At 38.0% G+C, this 19,440-nt stretch overlaps 1 protein-coding gene across 17 annotated transcripts in view; it reads right to left on the bottom strand.

The window, feature by feature from the left end:
• LYPD6B (LY6/PLAUR domain containing 6B) overlaps positions 1–19,440 on the bottom strand; it is a 180,065-nt gene that overhangs the window by 109,044 nt on the left and 51,581 nt on the right. For 2 of the 17 annotated variants that reach the window (XM_054478005.2, XM_054478008.2), the window contains exon 2: positions 14,214–14,306. The exons of the other annotated variants lie outside the window; for them this stretch is intronic. The gene's annotated coding sequence lies outside the window, so the exon portion shown is untranslated. The remainder of the gene's footprint in view (positions 1–14,213; positions 14,307–19,440) is intronic. 17 annotated transcript variants of the gene reach the window in all.

Raw genomic sequence — 19,440 nt, 5'->3', positions numbered from 1 at the left:
TCTCTACTAAAAATACAAAAATTAGCTGGGCATGGTGGCATGCAGCTGTAATCCCAGCTACTCAGGAGGCTGAGGCAGAAGAATCGCTTGAACCTGGGAGGCGGAGTTTGCAGTTAGCCGAGATCATGCCACTGCACTACAGCCTGGGTGACAAAGCTAGACTTCATCTCAAAAAAATAAATAATAAATAAATAAATAAAGGGAACATAAGTGAACTGAAAGACAACTTTAAGCAGCCTAAAATACTACATGTAATTGGAATTATCCTAAGAACTGAGAACGGGGAACAGAAAAAATATTTGAAGATACATAAGTTAAAATGTTTCCAATTTGATGAATATTATAAACTTACAGATTTGAGACAGTAAATGAACCTTGTGCACAAGAAACATGAATAAAACTACAGCAAGCCACACAATAATAAAACTGCTCAAAGCCAGTGATTAAAAAAAGAATTAAAAAGTAGCCAGAGAAAAAGGGCAAATCGTGCACAGAGGAACAAAGATCAGGAGGACAACAGATTTCTTATCAGAAACAATGCAAGCAAGAAGATGGCAGAACAACATGTTTAAAGTGCTGAAAGAAAAAAGAAAAACTATCAACCTAACGTGTATTTCAAAACCCTAAGTGAAATGAAGACTTTCAGACATATGATACAAAAACTTTAAGATCTGCACCAAAAGAACTATCAAAGGAAGTCTTTCAACTTAAAATAAACTGACACCAAGTGGACATATGAATCTACATAAAGGAATGAAAAGTACCAGAAATTGTAACCACATAGATAAATGCGTAATATTTTTTCTTATTATTTAACTCTTTTTAATAAATATCTGACTGTTTAAACAAAAATAATAATGTATTGTGGGGACCCTTACATGTGTACAAGTAAAATATATGACGACAAAAAAATAGTATAAAGGCTAGGGGCAGGGAGAAGGAATTTATACTCTAAGTGAAGTGAAATAATATCACTTTAAGGTAGACAATGGTAAGTTAAAGATGTATGCTATAAACTGTAAAGTAACCATTAAAATAAAACAAACAGGCATAACTAATCAGCCAATAAACAAGCTAAAATGGAATTATTTTTTTAAAAACTCAAACAAAAAGAAGCCAGAAAAGTAAGGAAAGGGGAACAAAGAACAAAAGGGGGTGATTATAAAATAAATAGCAAGATGAAAAACTTAAACACATCAAAAATAACATTCAATATGTGTTCTAACACCCGCACTGAAAGTCAAAAGTTGTCAGCTAACTAAAAAAGATCCAATCATATGCTGCTTATAGGAAACACACTTTAAATGTAAACATAAACAGGTTAAAAATAGAAGGAAGGTAAAAGATTCACAATTCTATCACTAGTCAACAAACAAACTGGAGTGACAACATGAACATTAGGCAGTATATATTTGAGGGCAACAAAGATTTTCAGGGATTAAAATAGCCATTTCATAAAGATAAAGAGGATATAACAATCCTAAACATTTATGAACCTAAAAACAGAGCTTTGAAATATGTAAACAAAACTCATTGAACTGCAAGGGTGTATTAGTCTGTTTTCATGCTGCTGATAAAGACATACCTGAGACTGGACAATGTACAAAAGAAAGAGGTTTAATGGACTTACAGTTCCACGTGGCTGTGGAAGCCTTACAATCATGGTGGAAGGCAAGGAGGAGCAAGTCATGTCTTACATAGATGGCAGGAGGCAAACAAACAGAGCTTGTGCAGGGGAACTCTTCTTTATTAAACCATCAGATCTCATGAGACTTACTATCACGAGAACAGCACAGGAAAGACTTGCCCCAGTGATTCAATTACCTCCCACAGGGTCCCTCTCACAACACATGGGAATTCAAGATGAGATGTGGGTGGGGACACAGCCAAACCATATCAAAGGGGATGGAAATAAATAAATCTACCATTATAATTGAAATGTAAATACCCCTCTTTCAATAATTGATAGAACAAGTAGAAAAACAATAAGTAAGGATATACTATCAATTAACTTGATTTAACTGGCAGTTATAGATCCCTCCACCCTTCCAAAGCAGAATATGCATTATTTTTACACGCAAGTGGACAGTTACCAAGATGGAATATATTCTCTGCCAAAACACAGGTAAATAGATTTAAAACATGCAAGTCATAGAAAATATGTTCTTTGAATATAATAGAGTTAAACCAGAAATCAGTTACAGAAAGATAGCTAGGGAACCCCCAAATATTTGGAAATGAAGCAACACATCTACATAAACCAGGCATCAAGGAGGAAGTTTAAAATAAAATTTAAAATTGTTCTGAATTAAATAAAAATCAAAACATGTCATATCAGAGTTTGTGGGATATTGCTAACGCAGCACTTGGGAAGAATTTTGTAGTACTAAATATCTATGCAGTAGTCCCCCCTTATCCTCAGGTTCACTCTCTGTAGTTTCAGTTACTAGTGGTCAACTGTGATCTAAAAATATTAAATGAAAAATTCCAGGAGTAAACAATTCATAAGTTTTAAATGGCATGCTGTTCTGAGTAGAGTGATGAAATATCACATGGTCCAGCTTCATCCCACCAGGGAGGTAAAACATCGCTTTGTCCCACATATCCACACTGTGTACACTACCTGTCCATTAGTCACTTAGTACCCTTCTCAGTTATCAGATTGATTACTGTGGTATCTCATCATATAGGCATTTTATCACCTCATATCATCACAAGAAGAAAAAGGGTGAGCACAGCACAATAAGATATTTTAAGAAAGACCACATTTACAAAACTTTTATTATAGTATATTCTTATAATTGTTCTATTATTAGTTATTGTTGTTAATCTCTTATTGTGCCTAATTATAACTTAAACTTTATCATAGGTGTGTATGTATAATGAAAAACATAGTGTATATAGGGTTCCGCACTATCCACGGTTTCAAGAATCCACTGGGGGCCTTGGAACATATCCCCTGCCGATAAGGGGGGATTGCTGTATTGGTATTGAAAAAAACATTCTCAAATCAATTACCTCAGCTTCTACTTTAAGAGAGTAAGAAAAAGAGGGGAGGAATTAGCCCCCAAAATAGGCAGAAGAAACGAAATTTAAAAGGACAAAGCAGAAATAAATAAAATAGAAAGCAGAAAAACAATAGAGAAAATAAACAAAACCAAAAGATGGTTCTTTGAGATCAATCATTTCATAACTTTCTATACAGATTGATTAGGAAAATAAGGAAAAAAACATAAATTATCAATATCAAAAAGGAAGAAGGAAACAGTTGACAACACAACATATTCTACAGATATTAGAAATGCAGTAAGGGAATATTATAAACAACTTTATACTAGTAACTTCAAAAACATAGATTAAATATAAAAATACTTAAAAGATACAATCTACCAAAGCTTACTCAAGAAAAACTGGCAACCTTTGAATAGCCCTACATCTATTAGAACAATTGTATTTGTAGTTAAAAATCTTCCCATGAAGAAAACACCAGACCAAGATGTCTTCACTGGCAAATTCTACCAAATGTAAGGAAGAAATAATACCAACTGTATATAAACTTCCAGAAAATTAAAATGGAGAAATACTTTCCAACTTATTCCATGAAATCAGCACCACTCTAACACTAAAAGCAGAAATATACATCATAATAAAAGAAAATTGCAAACCAATATTCCTCATGAACATAGATGCAAAAATTCAAAACAAAATTTTTGCAAATTGAATCTAACAATACATAAAACAATATATTATGAACACATAGGTTTTACTACAGGAATGCAAGGTTGGTTTAAAATTCATGAAAAAAAGTCAATGTAATTTACCATATTAACAAACTTAAAAAGAAAAACCATATGATTATCTCAAGAGACACAGAAAAATAATTTGGCAAAATTCAACATCCCTTCCCAATAAAAAGTCTCAGCAAACTACAAATAGAATGGGATTTTTGGACCTGACAGAGTAGAGTATCTATGAAAAACCTACAGTTAATATACTATTTAATAGTGAAAGATTGAATGCTTTCCCTTATGAGGAGAAACAAGGATGTCTGCTCTCACCATTCCGTTCAGTATTGCACAGGAGGATCTAGCCAGTGCAATAAGTCAAGACAAAGAAACAAAAGCCATCCAGACAGAAGTAAAACTATCTTTATTGGAGCATGCCATAATAATCTATGTAGAAAATCTGATGGAAGCATCAAAAAAGCTACTAGTACTACTAAATGACTTTAGTAAGTCTGTAGGATGCAGTAAGAGAAATACACAAAAATCAATTGTATTTCTACATACCAGCAACAATCAGGAATTAAAAATTTTTTCAGCCATTATTATTTATAAATACCACAGAAAATGGAAACATTGAGGGGTAAATCTGACAATAATGTGAAAGAATTACTCACTACACAACATTGCTGAAACAGCATAAAGAAAATTTAAATAAATGCTGAGTTACTGCATTGTTCATGGATTGGAAGACACATATTATTATATTAAAATTGCAATTCTCCCTTAATCATTATATACACCATACAATCAAAATCCCAGTGAGCTTTTTTTTTTGTAGAAAGCAACAGGCTGATTCTTATTCCAAAATCCATATCAAAATGCAAAAGGACCCAGAATAGCCAAATCAACTACTTGATTTCAAGACTTATCACATAGCTGCAGTAATCAAGACAAGGGTGGCACATGGGTCCATGGAACAGAATAGGGTCAAGAAATAGACATATATTAACAAATATACGAATGACTGATTCTTGACAAATGTGCAACGGCCATTCAATGGAGAAAAGGATAGACTTTTCAGCAATGGTGCTGGAGCAACTGGATGTATATTCACAAAAAGTTGAACCATTCAGAGGAATGATAATTGTTTAAAGTTATGGATATGATAATTATCCCAATTTGATCTTTACACTATATATACATGCATTGAAAGATCACATCGTACCCTATAAATATGCACAATTATGTGTCAATTATAAATTTTAAACTTTCTTAATTAAATTTAAACTAAGAAAAACAATAACTCAATATGGATCATAGACACAAAAGTAAAACCTGAAATTATAAAACTTCTGGAAGAAAATATAGGAGAAAATCTTTATGACTTTGGGTTAGGCAAAGATTTCTTACATATAACACTAAAAGCAAGATCCAGTAAAAATTTCGATAAATTAAATTTCATCAATATTTAATTCTTCATTTCTTTGAAAGACATTGTTAAGAGAATAAAAAGATAAGCCACAGATTATAATAAAAGATTTGCAAAGTATCTATCTGATAGAGAGTTTGCATACAGAATATATAAGAATGCTCAAAACAAATAATGAGAAAACAACCCAAATTTTTAAATGGGTAGACACCTCACCAAAGGAAATGGTATATAAATGGTAAATGACACATAAAAAATGTTTGACATCATTACTCAGTTGGGAGATGCAACCTCACCAATACACGGTATGTTAGCCATTTTATCTCTTAAACCCACAAGATAAAATAGCTAACACACTGGGTGTTGGTGAGGATGCAGAGTAACTAAAACTCTCATACATTGCTTGTGGGAACATAAAATTGTATCAATGGTTGAAAAACACTGTCTACACAACTACCAAATGTTCCAGCCATTGCACTCCTAGCTGTTTACCCAACAGAAAAGAAAATATATATCCATACAAAGATCTGTACACAAATGTTCATACGAGCTTTCTTTGTAATAGCTCAAAAGCTAAAGCCAACCCAAATGTCCATCAACAGGCAAATGGATAAACAGATTGTGGGCATAATGATACAATGGACTGTTATTCAGCAGTAAAAATAATGATACACACGGCCAGGCGCGGTGGCTCACACCTGCAATCCCAGCACTTTGGGAGGCCGAAGTGGACAGATTACTTGAGGTCAGGAGTTTGAGACCAGCCTGGCCAACATGGTGAAACCCCGTCTCTACCAAAAATATAAAAAATTAGCTGGGTGTGGCAGCGTGAGCCTGTAATACCAGCTACTTAGGAGGCTGAGGCAGGAGAATCGCTTGCACCCAGGAGCCAGAGATTGCAGTGATCTGAGATCATGCCACTGCACTCCAGCCTGGGCAAGACAGCAAGATTCCGTCTCAAAAAAAAAAAAAAAAAAAAAAAAAGATGTGCACAACGTGTATGAATCTCACAAAAATGATGCTGAGTGAAAGAAGCCAGACAAAATGCAAATTATACTGGCAGAAAGTACTTCCCTGCCTGGGCAATAGGACAGGCAGAGATGGGTGGGAAGTAGAGATTTCCAAGGGGCACAAGAAAACATTTGGGGGTGATGAATGTGTTCATTATCTTGATTGAGGTGATAATTTCACAGATCTATACTACATATGTCCAAACTTAGCAAACTGTACACTTTAAATATGTGCAGTTTATTGTAGGTCAATTGTATCTCAAAAAAGCTGTTTATAAATAATAAGATGAGATTGCCTATTTGAGGGTGCCCTTTGCCAACCTAAATTTTGGCCTCATTGCAAAAATTTTCTTGAACAGCATTTAGGAACAGACTGACATTGTTAAGCTTAATGCTCTGTGAAATAGTCTAAACTAATTGTTTCAAAAGCCTGTGGCAGCAGTTTTCTGAGATTATATCAGAGGACACTTTTCTTCTTTATGTAAACATAAGTTAACGTTGCCACTAGATACCATGCAACACTTTCACTGCACTCATCTCCACCATGTTTGTGCCAACTGCTGAATGTGTTATTTCATCTAAAGAGGACTGAAAACAATGCCTTGAGTTCCCTTTGTCATGCTTGTCACGATACAGCATGACTTCTGCAGGAAACAGTTCAAGGGAGACAGCAGATTTGAACCACAGGTGGACTGGGTGGTGTATATGTACATAGGAGTACATTCATGTGTGGGAAGACTGAGAGACAGTGAAGGACACGGACACAGAGGGACATATAAAAGGACCCTGAGTCAAGTATTAATTAATAGATGTGTTCCCTTTCTGGAAATTTCTTCCTTGGCTGGGCATGGTGGGTTTTGGAGGCCAAGGCAGGTGGATAACTTGAGGGCAGGAGTTTGAGACCAGCCTGGCCAACATGGCAAAACCCCATCTCTACAAAACAAATACAAAAATTAGCCAGGTATGGTGGCGGGCACCTTTAATCCCAGTGACTTGGGAGGCTGAGACAGGAGAATTGCTTCAACCCAGGAGGTGGAGGTTGCAGTGAGCTGAGATCGTACCACTACATTCCAGCCTGGGTGACAGAAAGAGACTCTGTCTCTGTCTCAAAACAAAAACAAAAAAACAAACTCTTCCTTGCAGAAAAAATATGGGGCCAATCACTTGACTTCCAAATAGCTGCCCTCCCTCCTACATCTTCTGGTCCCACCCTCAGGAATTCAAAATCCCCAAACTGATTCCTCAGCTTTTGCTTATGGAACAAGTATACAAACAACAGACACACAGGCATATTTGTGCATCTGAACCCCAAATCCCTCCAACAACAGTGCAAATGTTTCCTTTTATTTGCTTCTTAGCAGAAGTTGTCAGAATCCTGTATTACTGTGGAGGCCTCTCTTCCTCACTCTCAATAGTTCCATCTCACTGTGTCTCTTTACACTAACTCACTGTTTCCTAAATTCAGCTGTGCCAGTAGTAACCTGGATTTGATTAAAACAATGAAGGTGGCCCATCATTATTGTTTACGAACTACTTTTTTAAAGCGATTCATTCATTTTATATAATAATTTATCTTTTCAATGTGCCTTTACTTCTTTAAATAGGAAGCCAGTAGCCCTTGGTAAAGGGAGAAGGTAATTCTAAAATGAAATACAATGAATATTAAAGCTGTGAGTAAATGCCTATGGAATTTCCCAGAAGCCTCTGGGTCTACGTGCAGCTCTCTCTTTGTGGCTGGTATGTCTAATTAAGGCATCTCTACCATTTGCTGATATCCCCTTTTTAACAAATGGATACTTTACTTTCTTCTTAACTAATGAATGGGACTGAAAGAGTTTTAAAAAGAGAGTAACTGGTTACATGTGCTGAGTGGGCACCACCTGAAATCATCTCAAGCCATTGGAGTTCCTACCTCTGAGATCTCATTGAGAGCCTGTCTTTCTGAGCCTTGAGGCCAAGATGCATTCAGAGTTCACATAAAAGTCTGACCTACTCTGAGGACCTGGTTGTAAGCATCAGGGCCCCACTAGCCCATATGGCACCTTTGTCCAAATGAAAATAGTGCCCACTCTGGGCAGATGAGCCCCGCTGTGTTCAAGGTTTGGAGAGAGGACGGTGCCTGTGGGAGTATTTGAAAGGGCCTCCCTTGCTCCAGGCCAACATAGCCTTTTGCCAGACAGCACATGAGGTGGATCTTGGCCCCCCTTCAGCTCTTGGCTGGGTGCCCTTGGGCAGTGATCAATAGGCACAACTATACATGATGATTTGCCAAGCATTACTCAAGCCACAGCATTTTCACTAGTTACTATAAATTCATAATTCAGTGTCTTTTAGGGCTTTTTAGGGCTGTGATGTCCCACCCCAATTCCTTTCTATTTTCTGCCTTTGGCGTGTGCAGTTGCTCAATACAGGGATGCAGAAGGGGATTCTATTGGAGAAAAACGAAGCATTCACAGTTCCCTTGAGGGTTCCAGATGTTCCCTGGTTTGGGCTCATTCCTGCTTGCCTTGTCACCTGCTACATTGGAGGCTGGCTCTGGCGGAGAAGCACCCCTTCATGGAGATGGCTAGGTTCCCTTCAGTAGTGCTGATATTGAATAGCTGAGTAATTAGCTGAATTTGGAGGTATGCCTCTTTTGCCAACGGCACACACTGGTGAACATCAAGTCAAGGTAAATTATTGAAAGCAGCAGAACTGACAACAAGAGGGTCTATTGTTTAAGTAAATGCATTCTGACTGTCTGAAGACACAGCTCTGACCTGCAAGATTAGAACATTGACAAGGGTTGGTTCCAGCAACAAGAGGTGGATTAAAAATGCCACAGAGGGCTGACGGCAGGAGGGGCTGGGTTATATTAGCACAGACAGGAAGCAGATTTTTAAAAATTTGTTTTGCTTCTTACACTTGGAATTCTAGGTCACTCACAGCTCAGCCTGCATGATAATTTTTAAAAGAGGATTCTAAAACATAAGTTCAAAGGTGAATTTGTTTAGCCTTTTACAATAGCTTACATAAAGCCACCAACTTAACAAGTCCACATAAATAAGACAGACTTGGTTCATAAAGACCAGGAGGAGTTGAAGGGATTGATGAGAAGGAACTAATCTTGTCCAAGCACAGGAGCATTGATTGGTTAACCCTCTTTGAAGGTAAATCTAAAAGGTCCTCTAGCTCAGTCTTAGGACCCATACCCATTGGTGACAGGGCAAGGGGATCCAGAGGATAAAAGCAAAGGTCCTCTGTGCCAACTCCTACTAAAACAATGCCCCATACCCAGAAGCAAACGGACGCTTCTGCCTCCAGCCCGTGCTTTTTTTTTTTTTTTTTTTTTTGTCAAAGCCAAAGGATACCAACCTAACTTATGATTTTAGAAGATCCAAAAGGGGCTGCTTTTGAATACTAATTTTGAAAGAAGGAAGGAGAAAAAATAATCCTCCCAAACCAAAAGTGTCAAACCAGCATCAATTCATGAGCCAATGCCAAGTGATGAGGAGTGACTGCTTTGAACACTGAGTTAAGAAGGATTCTGGGGTTACACCTGGGACCAAAAGACAAGGGGCTATGTTTGATGATAACTTGAAAATACAGGATGACCCAGTTTAGACCATCATGTACTCTACCACAGCCCATCCCTCCCCAGCTGCCCCTGGCCAGCATCAAAAATCAATCTTTTCCTAAAAGGAAATAAGTTGGTATAAATGTTCTCTTTAGAACAAAAACATGAAACTGAATATGATGAGGACAAACTGCTCATTCAGAACAGCATCACTGAAACAATGATGAGACCCCTCGGGCTGCCCAGAACAGCTCTGTGAGGCTTGTGTGACCCCAGAAAACCACTTCCTAACCAAAGCCCCTGGCTGCCTAGTTTTTAAATATCACACTGCTATGTCAACAAGCTTACGAATGGTCTAACTCTCATCATAGTCAATATCATAGACAATAGTCTCACCTTAAGTGCTAGTTCTATTTTCAGTTCTGGGACAAACAAGGTTTTAAAGGTCTCTGGGTTTAAAACCTGTATTCATGAATTTCAGCCCACTAGAAAAGGAGGCATTTGACCCTAGACCAGGCATTGCCCCGGTGCCATGGACAAAGTTTTTGAGAACTCTTGGAGGTCCGAGACAGACCTAGCTACCTCCTGGTTATTAGGACTTACTTCATTATACAGAGAATGTGGTATTTGACAGTCTTAGAGTTCCACTGGGTTCCAGGCATGAGGATCTCAGAACACGGATTGCCTCCTGCTGGCCCTGCTGTGACCCTACCATGAGGGGACCAAGGATCCTAGGCCCAAGGAACTTGTCACAGCCTGGGGATGACACATTTAACTACCGCCCAGCTGAGACTGTAAGGGTCTGGCAGTCCCCAATGAAGGTGACTCTCTCTGAGTTGCTAGTTTAGCAAATAAAAATATAGGATGCTCAGTAAAATCTGAATTATAAACAACATACAATTTTTTTAGTTGTTATTTACTGTAATTCGGGTTTAACTGGGTGACCTGGCATTTATCTGGCAGTTCAGAGACCTACTCTGGTCTGTGAAGAAACAGATTTAAAACAAGTGCCTCTGTCCCTCTCTGAAGGGATTTACCTATCCTCCCTAGTCCAATGGGCCACAACAGCAAAGCTTGTGTTTTTTTTTTTGCAGATTTCACTAAGAATGGGCAATAGATCTTCAAAAGCTCAGTTCATCAACAGTTGTATATGGAGGGTGTTAATGGTCATTGGACATCAGGAAACATTTACTTAAGCAATTGTTTTGGCAGCTGGTCAGGAATTCAGGAAGCATTCTAAGCCACTGATCATTACTGTGACAGTTCAATATGTGGAAAGGTATTTGGGAGCCTTGTAAAAGTGCAGGATGTGGCAGTGCATCAAAGTCCCATCATCATGCATTTGTCTTAAACTTTCCACTGTAAGGCAGTATGATAAAAAAAAAAAAGAAAGAAAAAGCACATGTATATATACATAAGTAGATACATAAAACAAAGTTCCAATGTACTCATGCAATAGATAAGCTTAACTTACAGAAGCAATGCAAGAAACCAAAGCCATTTTTTCTTTCTTTTTTCTTTTTTTTTTTTTTTTGAGACAGAGTTTCACTCTTGTTGCCCAGGCTGGAGTTCAATGGCGCAATCTCAGCTCACTGCAACCTCCACCTCCCAGGTTCAAGCAATTCTCCTGCCTCAGCCTCCAGAGTAGCTGGGATTACAGGTGCCTGCCAACACGCCCAGCTAATTTTTTCGTATTTTTAGTAGAGACAGGATTTCACCATGTTGCCCATGCTGGTCTCGAACTCCTGACCTCAGGTTACCCACCCTCTTCAGCCTCCCAAAGTGCTGGGATTACAGGCATGAGCTACCACACTCGGCCCAAAGCCATTTTTTAAAATCTCCTTGGTCATATCCTATACAACTCACGTGGGGAAAGCAGATTTCAACAACATGGATCAAATTCAGTCTAAGAATGTAAAAGTTAGAGAAACTTCAGAAAATTTAGGTCTTAGAGATTCAAAATTGAACTCAGAATGTATAAACATAGGCACTTGCTCAAAAAGGTGTGCTGAAATCATTCAGGGAGCACATGAGAGCTGGGTCTATTATCTCGTAGGATTTTCCACCTCAAAAAGTGAACAAAAGACAGTTATAACAAGTAAGTAATTATTCACAATTTTTATTTGCAAGATCTTTAAAAGATACTGCCCAAAGTAATAAAAAAGTGTAGTATTCCACTCAATGATTATTTTTCTATTATATTACCTTCTATTTCCTCACTAAATACACTGTATGTCTATGCATTAAAAATCATTTGAGTACATGATGGAATGACAAAAATACCCCAAAAAAATCTGTTGATGTTTAGGGTCAAGCACATTCATATTTCCAACTGATGGATCAACAGCCATTGACTTTTCCCAAAGCTGCTAAAGCAATTGAATGTATTTAAGATTTTTTTATTGCCTACTCTGTAACTTCGTATAAATCTCTGATAATATTGAATCCAAAAACTCTGCTTTCTTTCTTTTACAATTATGCCCGGTTACATCCACCCTATCTTCCAAAAGAAAGTACAGGGATCCTAGACCAGAGGAACATGTTACAGTCTAAGGATGGCACATTTAACTCCTACCCGGCTGAGACTGTTAGGGCCCAGCAGTCCCCAACGGAGGTGACTCTCCCTGAGTTGCTAGTTCCGCAAATAAACATACAGGATGCTCAGTCAAATTTGAATTTCAGAAAAACAACAAATAATTTTTTAGTTGTTATTTACTGTAATTTGGGTTTAATTGGGTGTCCTGGCATTTATCTGGCAACCCTACTTCCCTCTACAATGTGTTTCCAGGTATGGTGTACACAAAAGGATATTCCTTCCTAGCATCCTGTTGGGAAGACTGCAATTTAAGCAGATAAAAAGTTGAAGAAGATTCCCATTGTCTGCATCTCGTTCTTGAAGGCCTCATACTTTAAGGACTTTCAAAGTGGCTTTGTCCTGCACTTCCAGTAGGAGAGGTTCTCTTTGCGGGGGTGGTGGTGGACGGCAGGCGCAGAAGACAGTGGCGCATGGTGCCATGGGAGCAGCGTGCCTACAAGTCTTTCAGGATCCACTTCTCTAATAATGCACAGCTCCTAGGGAGTTTTATGCATAATAATAATGTGTTACTATTTTTGAGCACCTGTTTACTACTGGCCAGAAACTGAAATTGGCAAGCACGTTTGGATGCCTCCCATTGAGAATGGAGATTTAGCTCCACATTTTGAGAAGCGGCTCAAAAAAATTCCTATAAAAACAACTGGAGTTTTAAAGGTTCTATTCACACTTTAAAAAAATTATTTCCTTTGGGCCAGGAAAAAGCAGCTGATCTTTCTTTTTCTTCATCTTGAGCTCTAAAACATTTTGTTTGTTCCCTTCTGCTCTTGATGAGACCTTTACTTACCCGCAACTAATGAATCCCTCAGTCAGCAACTTGTTATCTTTTCCCACCTGCAGAAAGTAAGTTTAGGAAAAAGACAACTAAGAAGAGAAAAAAAAATCAACCACCCAGGGATATTCAGAGGTTTAATTATTGCCTGGAAAGTAACACCCTTTCACAGCATCTTTAAGGCTGATTTTCATAATTACTTACTGATTGAAACTGGGACTTACAACAGAGTAAACTCATCTCCATATTAATATTAAGTAATGATTAATGTGGCTTAGGACCTAATTCAGGATCTGAAAACATGGACTAAGTGGAAACTAAAGAAATTTAACCCATAGGGTATATTCGCTACTTGTCTCTCAAATGATTTTCCATTCAATAACTAACGTTCAACAAACTTACTTTTATGCGGTGATAACTCACAAAGGAAATTCAAGCAGTTACCTCACGCCATCACAAACACATGACCTCCTCAGACCTGACATCCTACTGCCCATTTTTCTCTCTCTCCCTGTCCCTCCCCACTGGTTCTAATGCTTGTTTTGTACCTTCACTATTTCTCTGTGTCTCTCTCTCTCTTTTTCTCTCTGTGTCTCAGTCTCTCCGTGTCTCTTTCTGTATCTCTTTATCTGTCTTTGTCTCTCTTTTTCTGTGTTTGTCTCTTTCTGTGAGCCATTCTCTCTTCTTCTCTATCTTCTGGTAGTGTCTCTCTCATCACTGTCTCTTTCTGTGTATCTCTGTGTGTGTCTCTGTCTCTCTCCGTGCCTCCCTCTGTCTCTCTACATGGGTCTTTCTGTGTGTGTCTGTGTCTCCTGTCTCTCTTTCTCTCTCACTGTTCTTCTCTGAGTGTGTCTCTTTCTCTCTCTGTCCCTCTCTCTGTCTGTGTGTGCATCTTTCTCTGTGTGTCTCTGTCTCCCATCTCTCTGTCTGTCTGCCTACGGTCTCTCTGTCTATCTGTCTCCTGCCTCTCTTGTCTCCTATCTCCATCTGTCTCCCATCTCTTTCTCTGTCTCCTGTCTCCCACTCTCTGTCTCCTGCCTCTTTCTCTCTCGTCCTCCTTCCAACACCCTCCCTGGCTCACTCTCTCATCCCCTTGCATCACACCTGCACCCTCTCCCTTTCACTTACTTGAGATCTCTTGCTCCATCCTGTGCTCTGTCACGTGGCCTAGTTCATGGTTTTGCTCTCACTCCCTGTCTCCAGCCCCACAGAATCCAACAGCTTCAGCACCAAACATAAAGCAATAATTAACTAGATTAGCTAAGAGTAAATAATTTTTATTGTTTGATCTAAGTGCATACAAATTTCTAAGTATTCCTATGCTTAACCAAACTCCCATGTGGGGGAAAAAAACAGCTACACTCTTACTAATTTTCACTGTGAGAATTAAATGTCTTCAACTGTATTTTATCTGAGAGCACAGTATCACAATGGATGGACTGCATACTACCCTTTTAAAAAAGTCCTTCCAACTTTTGCCTTTATTTTATTTTATTTTTTAATTTAAATATGGAGTTTTGCTCTTGTTTCCCAGGCTGGAGTGCAATGACGCAATCTCAGCTCACTGCAACCTCCGCCTCCCGGGTTCAAGCAATTATCTCGCCTCAGCTTCCTGAGTAGCTGAGATTACAGGCGCCTGCCACCATCCCCAGCTAATTTTTATATTTTTAGTAGAGACGAGGTTTCACCATGTTGGCCAGGCTGGTCTCGAACTCCTGACCTCAGGTGATCCACCCACCTCGGCCTCCCAAAGTGCTGGGATTACAGGCGTAAGCCACCACTCCCGGCCACCTTTATTTTAATATATTAACTATGGTTTCCACGCCATAATCTTATAAAACAAAAATTCTTAAACGTTAAAAATTCCATGACAAGCCAGAATAATGATATAATAATAATTTCTTATTGTTTTGATAGCAACTGTTGGAGTTGCTATTTGATACATGCCTCATCCTCTTTAAAATTCCTTTGATAAGAAGCAAAGCAATGCCAAGCATACAAAGCGGCCACAATATGGCAGGGATTTTGAGTGACAAGTCAGATCTATCTGTTGACAAGGATGAGAAATGAAATTTGGGAATGCTAATGGTGCTTATGTTCATATTTTCTATAAATATTTCGTTTTCAATATTTTTAATGTAAAATCTATTTTTGTTTATTCTTCTTCACAAAGAAGAAACTGTCTAAGAGCTAATGAATGCTCTCAAGAATCCCAGTCTTACAGGAAATGCATAATTACTCTACTGCTCTAACAGGCACCACATCCAGAACCTAATCCGTAAGTGGTTAACCACAGGGCAGCAGTCTCCCGACGACCTGTTCATTTCCACCAGCCTGGGGTTCAGGAGGATTTTTCAGCCAATCCTTTAGATACTTGGTTTAGCAAATCTAATTATGATCTTTATGCACACAATGTTTTCCCCAAGATTATATCATGTCTCTGGCAATCCAGAAGCTAAGTTACAAGGCTTTATTCAATTTTTCAAATTTTTTCCAGAGTTCAATCATTCCTATGTCATTCACTCACATTTATTTAGTAAAATTGCATGCCGATAGTCGAATCCTTTCTTAAGCATTTAGAAAGGAAAAAAAAGTTTTACTCTATGAACTATTTATTATGTCTATTCATTCATACATAGGGACCAAAAATAATTAAACCAGTACCAAAAATTAAGTAGATAATTATTTTCTTATTTGCAGAAGAAACTCTTCTCATTTATTATACCATGTTTATTTATTCATTTCTTGTTCCACCACTTTCTATCCATTCCATAATATCAAAGTCATATTCTATTTGAATACATCAGGAACCAAAAAAGAAAAGTCAAGAAAACCCTTGTTCCATTATAATTATAAAGACAAAATTGATGTAAAGGAGTCTCAAAGTGTTAATAAGAATTACAGATGAAGAAGCGAATGTATCACCAAACTGGTAGAAGAGCTGGGAGTAAATGTGAGAAAATAATTTAAAGTAACCATCATAAATTGGAAAAAAATCAGATTATTCAAAGATAAGAGCTGAATAAGCAAAATAAAATGCAGATTCTAAATATATGCAAGAAATGCAGAAGAAAATTCTAGGGGGAACAGAAAATCACAAATTGTTTGTAACGATCACAGGTAATGAAGACAATGTGATGTTGGAACATACATGTAGAAATAGGTAATAAAGAGACCCAGTTCTGTCCAGATAGTGAACAGGTACAGCTCAAAATCTCAAATCCAAAGGAAATTTCCTGAATTTGATGTTTAAAGAGATGGCCCATGGGCACTTAGAGAAAAAGTAAAGATCATCAGAAACCACCATGGATTGTCTCAGAATGATGGACAGTAGACTACTCTTACTTCCTTTTCGAATAGTGTGCCCAGTCTTATTAATGGAAATATTAGCAGGACATCTGACAGTTTATTGTGGGGTCCCTTTAGACCGGGGCCTATTGCTGCCCTGGCTCCAGCACCAACAGGCCTTTCCTCCACATATGCATCTGGACCGATACAAACTACATCAAACATCTGCTTGAATCTTGAAGACTAGCCTCCACCACCAATGCGTCACATCCCCACTCCTTTGATCCCTGCCAAAAATGTAAATTCCTACCTATGCATTCCCAAACTCTCTTCCTCATCCTTGTTCACCCTAGCAACCATCTTCCTCTGCTCCCTGCCCTCCAAACCTTTCCACTGTACCTTCTGATAGCCTTGTTCCAAGTCAAACAGCCCTTAAGCATCTATAGCTCTTCTCAGAATACTGTTTCCAACTTCTGACTTAAACTGAAATCTGACTGCCTCTTAGAGATACTGCCTATTCCCCTGCTGATTCCAACTATTCCCTCCTCCCAATCCAAGACATGTGGATTAGTTTGTCTGTGAGTGACAGAATCCCCAAGATAGCAATGGCTTTAGAAGATAAAACAATGTATTTTTCTCACACATAAAAATAAAAAATACCTTGGGGTGGGCTTCACAAACTCAGGAGGAACCCAGGTTACTGTTATCTTACTGGTCCACCATCCTCAGCAGGGCCTTCTGCCTCATGGTACAAGAAGGCTAGCACTTCACAAGAGAGCACAAACATATTGAAGTTAGCAAGAAGACAAAGGGCTTGTTTTTTCTTTCTTTAAGGAGGCTTTGTGTCAGGTGCATGTGCCACATCCACTTATACTCTATTAGTCAGAATTTAGTCACATGGCCACACTAGTTGCAAAGTGGTCTGGGAAATGTAGTCTTTCTCTGGGTGGCCATGTGCTCAGCTAAAAATTGTTTATATTTTTAAGTAAGAGCAGATATGGAAAGTCAACTCACAATCTCTGTCTCAGATGTGAATATCTTACTCCCTGGGCTATTTCCAGATTATATGCCTGTCTTGGTTTATAAAGATCACCTAGTCACTTCCACATACTCACTGATACCTGGCCTGTGGTCTTCATGACATCCCAAGTCTAAGGCAACTCTCACCACATTCACAGAGCCTACTCAGCACCCGTGCATCACAATTGTTCTACATCCTCAATGCTGAGACTTCCACTTACCCTCCAATTCTTCCATCATCTCCCCTATCCACACATTAAACCCTGTCATCACCTTTGACATCTTAAATTCACCCCTCCTCACCACAATCACAACCACCAATCCCCATTTCCTATCCTTCCAGCTTTCTCACTCTCTGCCCTGACACACATTAAGACCTCTACTCCTCTGATAGCTATATTTCTCCCAGTCTATTAGGCTTGTACTCTCTCCCTCTCTCTTCCTCCCTCTCTTTCCTTCCCACACTCCCCACCCACCCTTCCACCCGCAGCCCAATCTGGGCAACACAGTTGTTCACAAGAACGATCACCAGCAGCCCAGATTCCCATAGAATCACACCCCACCTTGCCAGAAAATCTCCATCTTAAATCAATTATTTCTAAAGGAGTAGTCCTCAAAACTGGCTTAAATTTGTCACATTATCTTAAAATTATCCTTTTATGCCACTTTCTCTTCTCCTAAGGCCTGTAACTTCTCTACATTTTATTTCCAAAAGTGGCACAGTATGTGATTCACAGGAGACATCTAATAAATGTTGATTGGTTTATAGGTGGAATGATGGATAAATAAGTTGATGACAAGAAGAATATAAACTGGACTGCAGTATACTTAGGTAGATTTGTAGATTTGTACCTACTTAAAAAAAAAAAAAGAGAATGCCAATCATGATGAATATAAACCCAAGGGAAGTAGTGAGAGGTATTGTTCATTACTTTATCCTTGGATTTGTCCTACTCAGAAATATGAATGAGGACTTCGTTGGCATGGTTATTAAAAAATACCAAAGACCTGACACTAAGAGAATAAATAAATGTGGTTTTCCAGAGCAAGATCTGAAGGCTCTCAATAGGCTAGAATAATGGTCCAAATCTTCACTCTTTATATATATAAATATATATGTATTCTATATAAATAGTCTTTATATATAATCTCTTTCAATCTTTATACATAACCTTTTTATTCTTTTATGTAATCTTTACATATAAATTTATATATATTAAAATAAGGACAAAAGTAAAGTCCTTCATTTCATTTAGGTCCTTTACTTAGATCCAAAACCCCAACTTCACAGAGGCAGCAACAAAATAGAATAAACAGAATTATACACATGAAAATACATCTGATAAGGTTTCATTTTATTGCAAAGTTCAGCGTAAATCAAGAGTTCCCCCAAAGCTAATGCTACTGCATTCTATCTTAATAGACATAAGACATCAAGAAGTGAGACCTACTTTAGTCTGTGTATAATCACACTTTGAACATTGTTTTTAATGCAGGGCACTCATGTATTTTCAGAATAATTTGAATGGACCAGAACAAATTCAAAAAAAAGTAACCACACAAAACTCATGGGAAAAGTGTGCATGTGAATCACTGTTGTAGCTCTTTCTATGCTTAACGCACAACATTGACAAATGATGTGGTTTTACACCCCTTGTGATTTCAAAATGATCAATGCCTGTCACTTAGTAGAAATCTGTTAAATAATTAAATGAATAAAGACAAATGCTTATTGCTCTTATATCAAGTTTTTAAAGATTTAAGACCCTTCTATTTGCTTAATGTAACCAATATCTTTGGGTCCTCTGCCTGAGTTATCACCCCTAAGAGTCTGAGGTTTTTTTTTTTTTTTTAAAGTGGCATTCCTTCAAAATAACTAAAAGATATTATGTATCTCCATTTATGTAATTCTTATAAGCAGAACTTTGGTAAGTCTGGTTTAATATGAACAATCCTGGAGGAACAGGCTAAGAGTATTGACAATATTAATAAAGATCATTTCCTAACATTCTATGAATACCTTTGACCGCTCTCGCTTGAGCCCAAA

Source organism: Pongo pygmaeus, chromosome 11, assembly GCF_028885625.2.
Source record: "Pongo pygmaeus isolate AG05252 chromosome 11, NHGRI_mPonPyg2-v2.0_pri, whole genome shotgun sequence".
NCBI lineage: Eukaryota > Metazoa > Chordata > Mammalia > Primates > Hominidae > Pongo > Pongo pygmaeus.
Note: the sequence above shows the minus strand (reverse complement) of the source record. Positions and strands in the feature narration are given on the sequence as shown.